Here is an 11,526-nt window from a genome sequence, read left to right on the forward strand (position 1 = left end):
CCATTATCTTTGGTCATGGACACTCTCTTGGTAACTCTTAATACCATCCCTGGTACTCGTAACACCCACAGCTACCTTGTTATTTTACTGATTAAGTCTTATGAACACCTTACTGTGCGGAAGCCAAACCTCCATATATCACATATTTATATAGTAAAATGAAAACCAGTACTGCCTTAAGAAAACTAACAGCTTTCCAACATCTCAGCTACATTCTCCTTCTCATGAAGTACCCTAAAACGAGCTCTAAAAATCTAGCAGTTCATTCTACAATTTTATGATTCTTGTCGACCCCATTAACTTGTGCTTAAAGGAAAGACAACACAATCACTAGGTGCCTTCCTGGTTATTTCACATCATACTGGCTTCCTTGGTAGAAACTGCTCACAGCCAAACAACCCAATCAGCCAGGAGCTCTGCCCTCCCGCAGCAATCAGATCTAACCCCTCCACGACCTCTTGACAGAGATCAGAAAATCTCACATTAAAGAAGTCTCCAGAGAACATACTTCAGGAGCACTGCAGTGTTTTCCTTCCACTGCCTTTGTGGAGGGATCAGCGCATCTGCATCACACAAAGCAACCATCTAGGAACAGGTAGTTCTATCCAGACCTGTGTCTGAGCAAAACCTCAGGAACATCAGACCAAGGCTTTGCAGTCATACAACAGAGAATTGCTCGTTATAAAGCATGTAGCAACGTTTCAAAAGGCCAAACGCTCCACTCGTGCTGTGCTTTGGGTTTTTATTAACTTGTTCTTCCTTATTTATGCTGCGTAGAGGAATGAGAGAGGAAGACGTTGGCCTCTGGTGCCTACTGTCACAGCCTCTGGTCTTGCTGTGCTCTTGTGATGGATTCCCTGCTTCCTGCACTCCTGAGCCGCAGGTGCCACATCAGATAGTAGCTCAGAGCAACGTCCCAGCTCTCTGCTCTTCTCAGCACACCTCCGAGGATCGCGGGCAGCCAGGGATTATGTGGAAGCGGAGGAGGAAAACGAGGAGGAAAAGAAGCAAGAGGAGGAGCTTTAGGCTTAAGAGCGAGGCGGTTCGCGGCAGCGTTTTGCTGGGAGTGTTGCGCTCCTCCCTCGGCCATCCCCGGACAGTGTCGCCGACGGGGGAGCAATGTCTGGCGACCGCGGGCTAAGCGCGACGGGCGGAGACTCGACAAGATGGCGGCAGCTGTGCAGAGAGGTGAAGCCTGCTGAGGTAAGCGCCGCTGGGAGCGCGCGCTCCGCGGGCTGCGAGAGGCAGCCTGAGGCGGGCGGCTGGCGCGCGCCGGAGCGGGCCGGGGCGGGGCGGGGGGGGGCGCAGTGCGGTGCGGTGCGGTGCGGTGCGGTGCGGGAGGTGTCGGCGGCACCGGCGCTCGCCGCGGCTGCTTCGGCGCCCAGGCGCACGGAGCGCAGGAAAGGCGAGCGGTCGGCTAGGCCGCCTGTAACCCGCTTTTTCTCCTGCCTTAAGCAAGCAGCTCGAACAGCGGCAGCAGCAGCAGCAGCAGCAGGAGAGGCAGCGAGTGCCCTGTCTGCAGTGCTAAAACAGCACCGAGGCACCAGCACAGATGAGAGCCAATGGTGCCCAGCGGTGCGGTAGGGCTGTACCAAGATCAGTGCTACCTGAGCCACAGAAACTGGAAAGCAAGTTGTATGCAGCAGAGGTATTTCAGGGTTAAAATAAGACACAAATGAAAAACATTTAATAAGACAGCAGCTGGGTAAGAAAAATGTCCTGTATTCAGAGAATCACAAAAGTAGGCAGCACTTGCAGACGGGATGTATTTAAGTATGCCTTGTTCACAATAGTGTGCTGGCTTTAACATCTTTTTATGCTGCCATGCATTTGTTAACTACCGAGTGGAAGACTGTCGGGTGCACTTTGTACAACCCCATTGCAGTAGCAAAGAGTCTCGTATTGCTAGAGCAGAAACTCCAGTTTCATCTATGGTGTGTTCTGTAGAAGTCTTCAATGTGTGTACGATAGTTCAGAGTTCCTCTTGGCATAAGTGTTTAGTTCAGTGTCTTTCACATAATGGTGAACATGCTCCCTGTTTTTAGTTGGCAGCTGGGTTGTTCAGCTGAAAATAGGAGCTGCAGAAAGTAGTTTACATAAAATGATGGGATGTCATGCTGAACAGCCTTAAGGTTATATTTGGTATCAGTATTTATACACAGTAAACTGCTTAAACTTTTTACTTTGGGTGGATAAAAAAGCCATCCAAAAGTGATCATCATGACGTATCATAAGGTAGAAAAGACAATGGGATGGTTGGAGGACTGAGAAGGTAAGACAGTTAAACTTTTATGCTGTATCTTACTGGTTGTGGCCTCCAAAATTATGATGGTGCAATGGCAACTCATGTTCCCCTCCTGACATGAGGGAAAGCAGTACTGCACTTGCATATAAATCTTGCACACCTTTTGGCTCTCCCACGTGACTAATTTGTACTTAGAAATTTCTAAGGGGTCACTAGGGTAGGGGATAAAAGGCCTCATTTAGCTCTTTTTCCTACTCTATTAATAATGACATACAACTGCTTTATGAGGATTATTTTTAGTTGTTAACTATGATCGATTAACAGCATCACTGTTTCCACTTTCCTAGGGTGCATCAAGGGATAATTGGGGATTTATCATAACAGTAAACTGGAACTAAGCTTCAACCTTTTGTGTGGAAATGTTCCTTAAAAGAAGAAGCTGCAATACTGAAAGTAGTGCTTGATGACATGAGACCATGCCTCTCATAGAAGTCAAATAAATTAAAAACGTTATGAAATGCGAACTCATTAAAATCCTTTCACGGTTCACAGGATCACACAATGTTAGAGGTTGGAAGGGACCCAAGGAGATCATCAAGTCCAACCCCCCTGCCAGAGCAGGGCAATACTATCTAACACAGATCACAGAGGAACACATCCAGACAGGCCTTGAAAATCTCCTTAGAAGGAGACCCCACAACCTCTCTGGGGAGCCTGTTCCAGTGCTCTGTGACCCTTACAGTAAAGAAGTTCCCCCTTGTGTTGAGGTGGAACCTCTTGTGCTACAACTTACACCCATTGCTCCTTGTCCTATCACAGGGAACAAGTGAGCAGAGCCTGTCCTCCCCTCCTTGCCAGCCTTCAGATACTTAGAAACATTTATCAAGTCCTCTCTAAGTCTTCTCTTCTCCAGACTAAAAAGCCCCAGGTCCCTCAGCCTCTCCTTATAAGCCATGCCCTCCAGTCCCATAATCGTCCTCATAGCCCTCTGCAGGACCCTCTCCAGCAGATCCCTGTCCCTCTTAAACTGGGGAGCCCAAGACTGAACACAGTATTCAAGATGGGCTCTCACCAGGGCAGAGTAGAGGGGAAGGAGAACCTCCCTTGATCTACTGGACACAGTCTTCCTAATACACCCCAGGATCCCATTGGCCTTCTTGGCTCCCAGGGCACATTGCTGCTCCGTGGTTAACTTGTTATCCACCTGGACCCCCAGGTCCCTCTCCACAGGACTGCTTTCCAGCAGATCACCTCCCAGCCTGTACTGGTGGAGTTTATTATTTCTCCTCAGATGGAGGAGTGTGCACGTGCTCTTGCTGAACTTCATCTGGTTCCTCTGTGCCCTGCTCTCCAGTCTGTCCTGGTCTCTCTGGATGGCCGCACAGCATTGAGCTGTATCAGCCAAGCCTCCCAGCTTGGTGTCATCAGCAAACTTGCTGAGCAGACACTCTGTGCCCTCATCAATGTCATTGATGAAGATATTGAACAGGACTGGCCCCAGCACTGATGCCTGGGGGACACCACAAGTGACAGCTCTCCAGCTGGGCCTGGCGCCATTGATCACCACCCTCTGAACTTTATCTTGCAACCAGTTCCTAACCCACCTCACTGCCTGCTCTTCCATCCCACACTGCCTCAGCTTGCTCACGAAAATGTCATGGGAGACAGTGTTAAAGGCCTTGCTAAGGTCAAGGTAGACTACATCCACTGGTCTCCCTGAATCTACCCATTCAGTTATAGCATCATAAAATGCTATCAGGTTAGTCAAGCATGACTTCCCCTTGGGAAATCCATGCTGACTACTCCTGATAACCTTCTTCTCTTTCAAGTGCCTTGAGATGCCTTCCAGCAGGAGCTTTGTTTTTCCAGGGATGGAGGTGAGGCTGACTGGTCTGTAGTATCCTGGAACCTCTTTCTTGCCCTTTTTGAATACTGGAGTGACATTGGCTCTCCCCCAGTCCTCAGGCACCTCTCCAGTCTTCCGCGATTTGGCAAAGGTGGTGGAGAGTGGCAGAGCAATAACCCCAGGCAGTTCTCTCAGCACCCTCGTGTGCATCTCATCAGGGCCCATGGACTTGGGAATGTTTAATTTGCATAACTGATCCCTAACCCAGTCTGCACTGAGCAGTGGGGAGCATTCCCTCCTCCAGGCTTCCTCTCCTTCATCCAGGGTCTGGAGTACACAGGGGAGTTCTGCCTTAGGTGTAAAGGCTGAAGCAAAGAAGGCATTCAGCAGCTCTGCCTTCTCTGCATCCTCAGTTACCAAGGCTGTCTCCTTGTTCAGCAGTGGCCCCACACCTGCCCTGTTCTTCCTTTTTCTACTGATGTGTTTGAAGAAGCCCTTCTTGTTCTGCTTTACTTCCTTCTCCAGCTTCAGTTCCAAGAGGGCTTTGGCCTTCCTTGTTGCCTTCCTACAAGCCCTGACTACTCCTCTATAGTTGTCCCAAGTGACCAATTCTGTCCTCCATTAATTTTAAGTTTCTTTCTTCCCTGAGATTTCCTTCAGGAGTTCCTTATGCAACCATGCAGGTCTCCTAGCACGTCTACCTGATTTTGTACTCAGGGGAACACACCTAGATGGGGCTTGGAGGAAGTGGTCTTTAAAAGTTAGCCAACTTTCTTGAGCTCCTTTACCCTCCAGAGGCTTAGCCCATGGGATTTCTGCAAGCATGTCTCTGAAGAGCACAAAGTTAGCGCTGCAGAAGTCCAGGGTTGCAATTCTACTTCTTGGTCTGATTCTACCCTGTAGAATACTAAACTCCACCATGTCATGATCACTGTCCCCAAGACTGTTCCTGACCTTAATGTCCTCAACCAGTCCCTCTTTATTAGTTAATACAAAGTCCAGCAGTGCACCTCTCCTTGTTGGTTCCTCCACTACCTCCATCAAGAATTTATTGTTGCACTGCAAGAGCCCTTTGAACTGTCTGTGCCTGGCTGTGTGACCTTCCCAGCAAATAGCAGGGTGATTGAAGTCTCCCATGAGTACCAAGGAGTTAGGTCTAGAGGCTACCTCCAGCTGTCTGTAGAAGGCCTCATTGGCATCTTCCTCTTAGTCTAGTGGTCTATAGTAGACACCCAAAACAATTTCATCTCCTTTTCCACATCCCCTAATTCTTGCCCACAAGCTTTCAACCTGTTCTGCCCTCTGCCTTGAACAGAATTCAGCACATTGAAGTTGTTCTTGCATATAGAGGGCAACTACCCCACCTTGTCTTGCCGGTCTATCCTTCCTGAACAGTATGTAGCCATCCATGGCAACATTCCAGTCGTGGGAGCTGTCCCACCATGTTTCAGTGATGGCATTTATATCATAGTCATTCCACATAACACAGATCTCCAGCTCCTCCTGCTTATTCCCCATGCTCCATGCATTGGTGTATAAGCATTTCAGGGAGGGAGTTAGTCCATTAGCTTCCACTATTGCTGTCCTGCCATTCCCAGCCCCTTCTGTGGCCCCCAACCTAGCAGTAAGCTTTGCATGTGCTGATTCCTCATTGCTTCATCCCCGTGGTCCATCTCTGCAAGATTTAGAGTCCTTGTGAGTCCCCAGTGTGTTGCAGGGTAACAGGCTGAAGGCTCTTATTAGCCACCCTCCCTGATATGCTATCTCTTGCCTCACAATTTTCTCAGGCTTGCTTGTAGTAAGCCTGGCTTCTACCCTCTCCCACTTCTAAACTAGTTTAAAGCATGATTAATGATCTCAGCTAACCCTTGTGATATCAACCTCCTTCCACTTGGGAGAGAAGTGCACCCCATCTACTGCCAGCAGACCTGGTGTCATGTGAGGGAACCCATGGTCAAAGAAGCCAAAGTCCTGCTGGAGGCACCAGTCTTGAAGCAGGTGAGTCCTCATTCTCTCTGGGTTAGTCCCTTTAATAGGGAGGATAGAAGAGAGTATTACCTGGGCTCCCACTCCCTTGATCACTTGACCCAAGGCCCTGAAGTCTCTCTACCCTTTATTTTTTTTTAACCAAGGTCATTGTACCCTATCTGGAAGGTTAACAATGGGTAGAGTAGTCTGTGGGCTGTACCAGGGAGGGAAGCTTTCTTATCACATCCTTGACCTGGGCCCCTGGTAGACAGCAGACCTCTCTTTGGAGTGGGTCAGGTCTGCATATTGGGCCTCCTGCTCCCTTCAAAAGGGAGTTTCCTATGACAGTAACTCTTTTTTTTGGATGCAGGATGTTTGTATGGTGGGCTTAGGCTGCCTCAATTTTGGGAGTTCCTCCTAGCCGTATGATTCACCTTCCTCGCTGGCCAGTTGTACCCGCAGGACATCAAACCTGTTCTGCAAAGGCACATGGGGAGTACTGTTAATAACAGAAGCAACACTCCCACCATGGTGGGTGGGAACTTGTTGATTTGGTAGGGGGAGTTCAGGGGGTGGGAGATGGACAAGGCTGGAGCTTCTTTATTGCCTTGACCATAGACTTGCCTCACCTCCCTCTTTTCCTTTGTGTTACTGACTTCAATATGACAGAAGGTGGATAGAGGGAGTACTTGACCCTCAGTATCTGATAATGGGTAATCCTCTCTCTCCATTGGGGCTGCCGTGCCTGGGACCACCTATTTCATCTTCTCCTTCCCTGATCCTTCAATCTTTCCTCTTCCAGCTACGCTGCTCTTCTGAGTAGGAAATCTACCTGTTCACAGCGTGTACAGTTCCCTGGTACAGAGGAGAGACTGAGGCATTCACTGCAGCTTGTGGCCTGTGTCTTAGCCTGTTTCATTTCATTCTCCATCTGTGTTCCCATCTCCTTCTCAGCTGGCACCAGGAGTCTGCCCTTCTTCTGCCAGGTGGAGACCATCATGCTTACCTACTATGATGATGTGGTTATAGGCAAGCAGGTTAGGTTTTGGGTTGTGTGGTTGTTTTGTTTGTTTGTTTCCTGCCCACCCTTCACGTGTTACTCTCCTTGTCCCAGTGAGCAGGCTGTTGGCTGTCCCTCCGCTGATCTCGTGTTGGAATGAGGGGCTTGCACTACTGGGCTGTTTAAATTCCACATGGTCCCCTGGCAAGACCCCCCAGTCATGTCACTTTTTGAGCAGTCATGCTGAGGACAGCTCTTGATGGTCCTGCCCTGGCCCTGGGGTTCTTCTGCCCACAGAAAGCCCCCCTAGGAAGCCTAGAAAGCCCAAACAAGCCAAATCAAAAGCACACCTCAGCTAGCTGTTACCGAGGCTCTCCCTCCAATGATCTTGCATTGGAATTTCATCTTTGGGAGGCAAGAGTAAAACAGTGACTGACTTTTTTTAGAGCTGTTACTTGAATAATTGGGAAGAGAGAAAGCTAAGGTACAGATTTGTAGTTTGATTTACTATGAAGACCACAATGGTTAACTTCCTTTTTAAAAAGAGATAAAAACTTTCTCTTAGCTTATTTGATTCTTCTTTCTTGTAGCAGAAGTATTTTTAGATGCATGATGAACTAAAGCTTCACATGTAGCTGTTTCATACAGATTTTTTTTTCAGTTAGAAACAGGTAGCCTCCAAAAAGACATTCTCAATATAAAAATATAAAAATTCAGTCCTATCACTGCAGAAATAAAAAAAAAAACAAACAAGCCAGCTTACAAAGGCAAACAGTGAACTGATGTCAATTAAATAAAGCAATGCTGCTGCAGGCAGAGCACTCATAACTCTGTTTTCAAATCTATACTGCTGAAGTAAGGCATGCTTCACATGTGTGGTGGTTTGGGTGTTACCTACCCCACACGCTTTGGAAATCACCCAGATTAGGCTCAGACAGCTCTGGGAATTTGAATGAAGTTTACATTTACAGCTAGCACAATATACAAGCAGATATTTACAGTATATACAGTTATATACAGAAATATACAAGGTAAAAGGTAATACAGAAACACAACTCCCCTCCCAAAAACCTGAGTCCCCAGGAGGAGCTCCCAACTGCCCTTCCACCTTCTCCCACCCCTCAGCCTTACACCAGACATTGCCTTGTGCCCCAAGGAAGAATGGAAGGTTGGCCAAGGGCGTTAGGAAGCAAGTGGATTAATCAGAGAGGTGATAGGTGAGGTTAGAGAGAAATGCAGCTCAAAGCTCAGGCAGTGCCTGAACTCCTGAATGCCCTATATATGTTTATGCTCTTCTCTTGTTCTTATACATCTCCGCAAGCCTATGAGTGAAGTAGACATCACCATTGTTTCTCTTTCACAACTGTAATCTCATCCTTCTCACAAAACATTCTAGCTAGCTTCAAACTAGCACAACATGTTGCTCAGCTTGTGTGCTTTAACGATTTAAAGAATAGAGCGTTGTTTTTTTTCCTTTATATACTGTGTGTCTGTATTGTGTTTATGTGGGAACGTTTTTCTAGCATAGGGGATACAGAGGTGGCTTCTGTGAGAAGATGCTGTAATCTTCCTCCCACATCCAATAGAACAGGCTTGGTGCTGGTCAAAGCTGAGTCTATCAGCAACAGTCCAGCAACTTCTGTGGTAACGTACTTAAGAAGGGTAAAACAACCTGCACAACAACAGCAGCTGGCGGAGAGAAGTGACCAAGTGTGACAGAGCTCTGCAGGACACCAAGATGGGTGAAGGAAGGTGAGGAGGTGCTCCAGGTGCTGGAGCAGAGATTTTCCTGCAAACTGTGAAGTCCACAGTGAGGCAGACTGTGTACCTGCAGCCCTTGGAGATAATGGTGGAGCAGACGGCCACATGCAGCCCATGAAGAACCCCATGCCAAGGCAAGCCAAGGCAAGGAGGAGACTCTCTGGGAAGTTCATGCTGGAGTATGTGTCAAGGGCTGGAGGAGCAGAGATGAACAGTATCTCTGTCCAGAGGAGCTAGACCAGTTCTTATGGATTCTGTGTTGTGAAATTAAGGTGCAAACGAGACCATAGATCACCATGAAACTGTTTATTAAAGGATAAGGTTGGACAAAACGGAGGGAGAGAGGGGAGAAGGGGGAGAGAGAAAGATAAAGAGATCGATGGAGGAGAGAAGAAGGAGCAGGGAAGGGAAAAAAGGCTGTGATCATATTACCCTCAGCCGCGGATGAAGGGGAGAGACAGAGACGGATGCATGGCCCAGGGATGATCTTCTGTGGAGCTTGTCCGAGTTTCTTCAGGTGGTGTGCAGCTCTGGTGGTCTGGTGATGGTCTGCCCTTGGTGGTCCGGTGGAGGTGCCATGCTTGGTCTGGTGGGGATGCCACTCTTGGTCTGGTGGGAATGGCACTGGTAGTCCAATGGAGATGGCACTGGTGGTCTGGTGGGAATGCCACTGGGGGTCCAATGGGAATACCACTGGTGGTCTGGTGGGAATGGCACCCTGCATACACATCCCTTGGGGGTAGCTGAGATAAGATGTAGGCTTCCTGGGCAGTCCAGGGTGAGGTCAAAGGTATTGTCTGCCGATTTGCATCCCTGAGCTTTGGGCAAGCCCCTGAGTCTGAGTCCCAGAAGTAACAAGATTAAGGAGAGATGATGCAATCTTCTTTCTCTTTGTTGATTAAGGAGGGACGATGCAATCTTTATCTTCGTTGATGACCGAGAGAGAGGATTCAGACTCTCACAGTATGACCCAAGCACGACCTGTGGACCCATGGAGGAGCCTATGCTGGAGCAGTTTGTTCTTGAAGCTCTATGTACTATGGAAGTGACTCTCGGTGGAGCAGTTCATAACGGACAGTCTGTGGATATATGGATAAGCGATGAACTGACTGCAGCCCTCGTTTGCCATCCCCTTCAGGTTTTGCTGCTGGAGGATGTACAGAAACCAGAAGTTGAGTCTGTGAACAAAGGAGGTGTGGAGGACAGATATTCCAAGATTTGTGTTTATTTCTCATTACTCCAAATGGATTGTCAGCCACTTTAGTGTACACCCAGGGTCAAGCAACCACAGCATCTAAATATTAAAATCACTGGCAACTTGTCCTGGTTTTACACAACAGTGCTTGGCAGTTGCCTGCACAATAAAGAAGATAGGGAAAGTTACTTTTTTCCCTTGGTTGATGAGGACTGAGTTATGAACAGTTAAGTAATCTGTACATCCAGAAGTCCATGGGTCCTGATGGTATGCACCCACAGGTGCTGAGTGAGCTGGCATAGGTCATTGCCAGACTCACTCTCCACCACCTTTGGTGAGTCACAGTGGACAGAATAGTGCCTGGGGACCGGAGGAGGGCAAACATCACCCCAGTCTTCAAACAGGGTAAGGAGGACCCAGTCAGCCTTATCTCCATCCCTGGAAAGGTAATGGAGCAACTTATCCTTGATGCTGTCTTTGGGCATACCAAGGATAGTGGGGTCATTAGGAACAGACAACATGGTTTTACCAAGGGGAAGTCATGTTTGACCAACCTGATATGGTTAACCAAGCCTTCTATGAGGACATAACCAGGTGGATAGATGATGGTAGAGCAGTGGATGTGGTTTATCTTGATTTCAGTAAAGCATTTGACACTGTCTTCCACAGCTTCCTTCTGGCTAAACTGAGGCAGTGTGGTATGGATGATCAGGAAGTGAGGTGGATGTGAACTGGTTGAAGGAAAGAAGTCAGAAAGTTGTGGTCAATGGGATGGAGTCTAGTTGGAGGCCTGTGTCTAGTGGAGTCCCTCAGGGGTCAGGTACTGGGACCAGTTCTGGTCAATATATTCATCAGTGACCTGGATGAGGGCACAGAGAGCACTGTTGGCAAGTTTGCTGATGACACCAAACTCAGTGGAGTGGCTGACACGCCGGAAGGCTGTGCTGCCATTCAGCAAGACTTAGGCTGGAGAGGTGTACAACAGGGGCAAGTGTAGTCTCGCACCTGGGAAAGAACAACCCCAGCTATCAGTATAGGTTGGGGGCTGACCACCTGGAGAGCAGTGAAGGGGAAAAGGACCTGTGATTCCTAGTGGATGGAAGGTACACCATGAGCCAGCAATGTGCTCTGGTGACCAAGGCAGCCAATGTGGTTAGTAGGTCAAGAGAGGTTCTGCTCCTCTACTCTGCCCTGGTGAGGCTGTATCTGGAGTACTGTGTCCGCTCCTGGGGCCCCCAGTTCAAGGACATGAAGCTGCTTGAGAGAGTTATCAAGATGATTAAGGGAATGGAACATCTCTCTTATGAGGACAGACTGAGCTCGGACTCTTTAGCTTGGAGGAGGTGGAGGAGTGACCTCATTAATGTTTAAAAATATATAAAGGGTGAGTGCCAAGAGGATGGAGCCAGGCTCTTCTTGGTGATGCCTGTTGCGGAGGGCAGAAATACGTGGCCGAGTCGAAAATTTATCAAAAATAGATTTTTTTTATATTTTTCCCAAAACCCGCCCCC

At 48.3% G+C, this 11,526-nt stretch overlaps 1 long non-coding RNA gene and 1 other non-coding gene across 2 annotated transcripts; both read left to right on the plus strand.

Annotated features, from left to right (window-relative positions):
• Positions 1-645: 645 nt before the first annotated feature.
• LOC135173284 (uncharacterized) lies at positions 646-2,769 on the plus strand. Its single transcript, XR_010301281.1, has 2 exons — positions 646-1,203; positions 2,593-2,769. It is a non-coding gene; the product is annotated as an uncharacterized LOC135173284 (long non-coding RNA).
• LOC135173760 (small nucleolar RNA SNORA47) lies at positions 2,258-2,387 on the plus strand. The gene has a single exon (XR_010301428.1). It is a non-coding gene; the product is annotated as a small nucleolar RNA SNORA47 (small nucleolar RNA).
• Positions 2,770-11,526: the final 8,757 nt, after the last annotated feature.

This window comes from Pogoniulus pusillus, chromosome Z, assembly GCF_015220805.1.
Source record: "Pogoniulus pusillus isolate bPogPus1 chromosome Z, bPogPus1.pri, whole genome shotgun sequence".
NCBI classification, from domain to species: Eukaryota; Metazoa; Chordata; class Aves; order Piciformes; family Lybiidae; genus Pogoniulus; species Pogoniulus pusillus.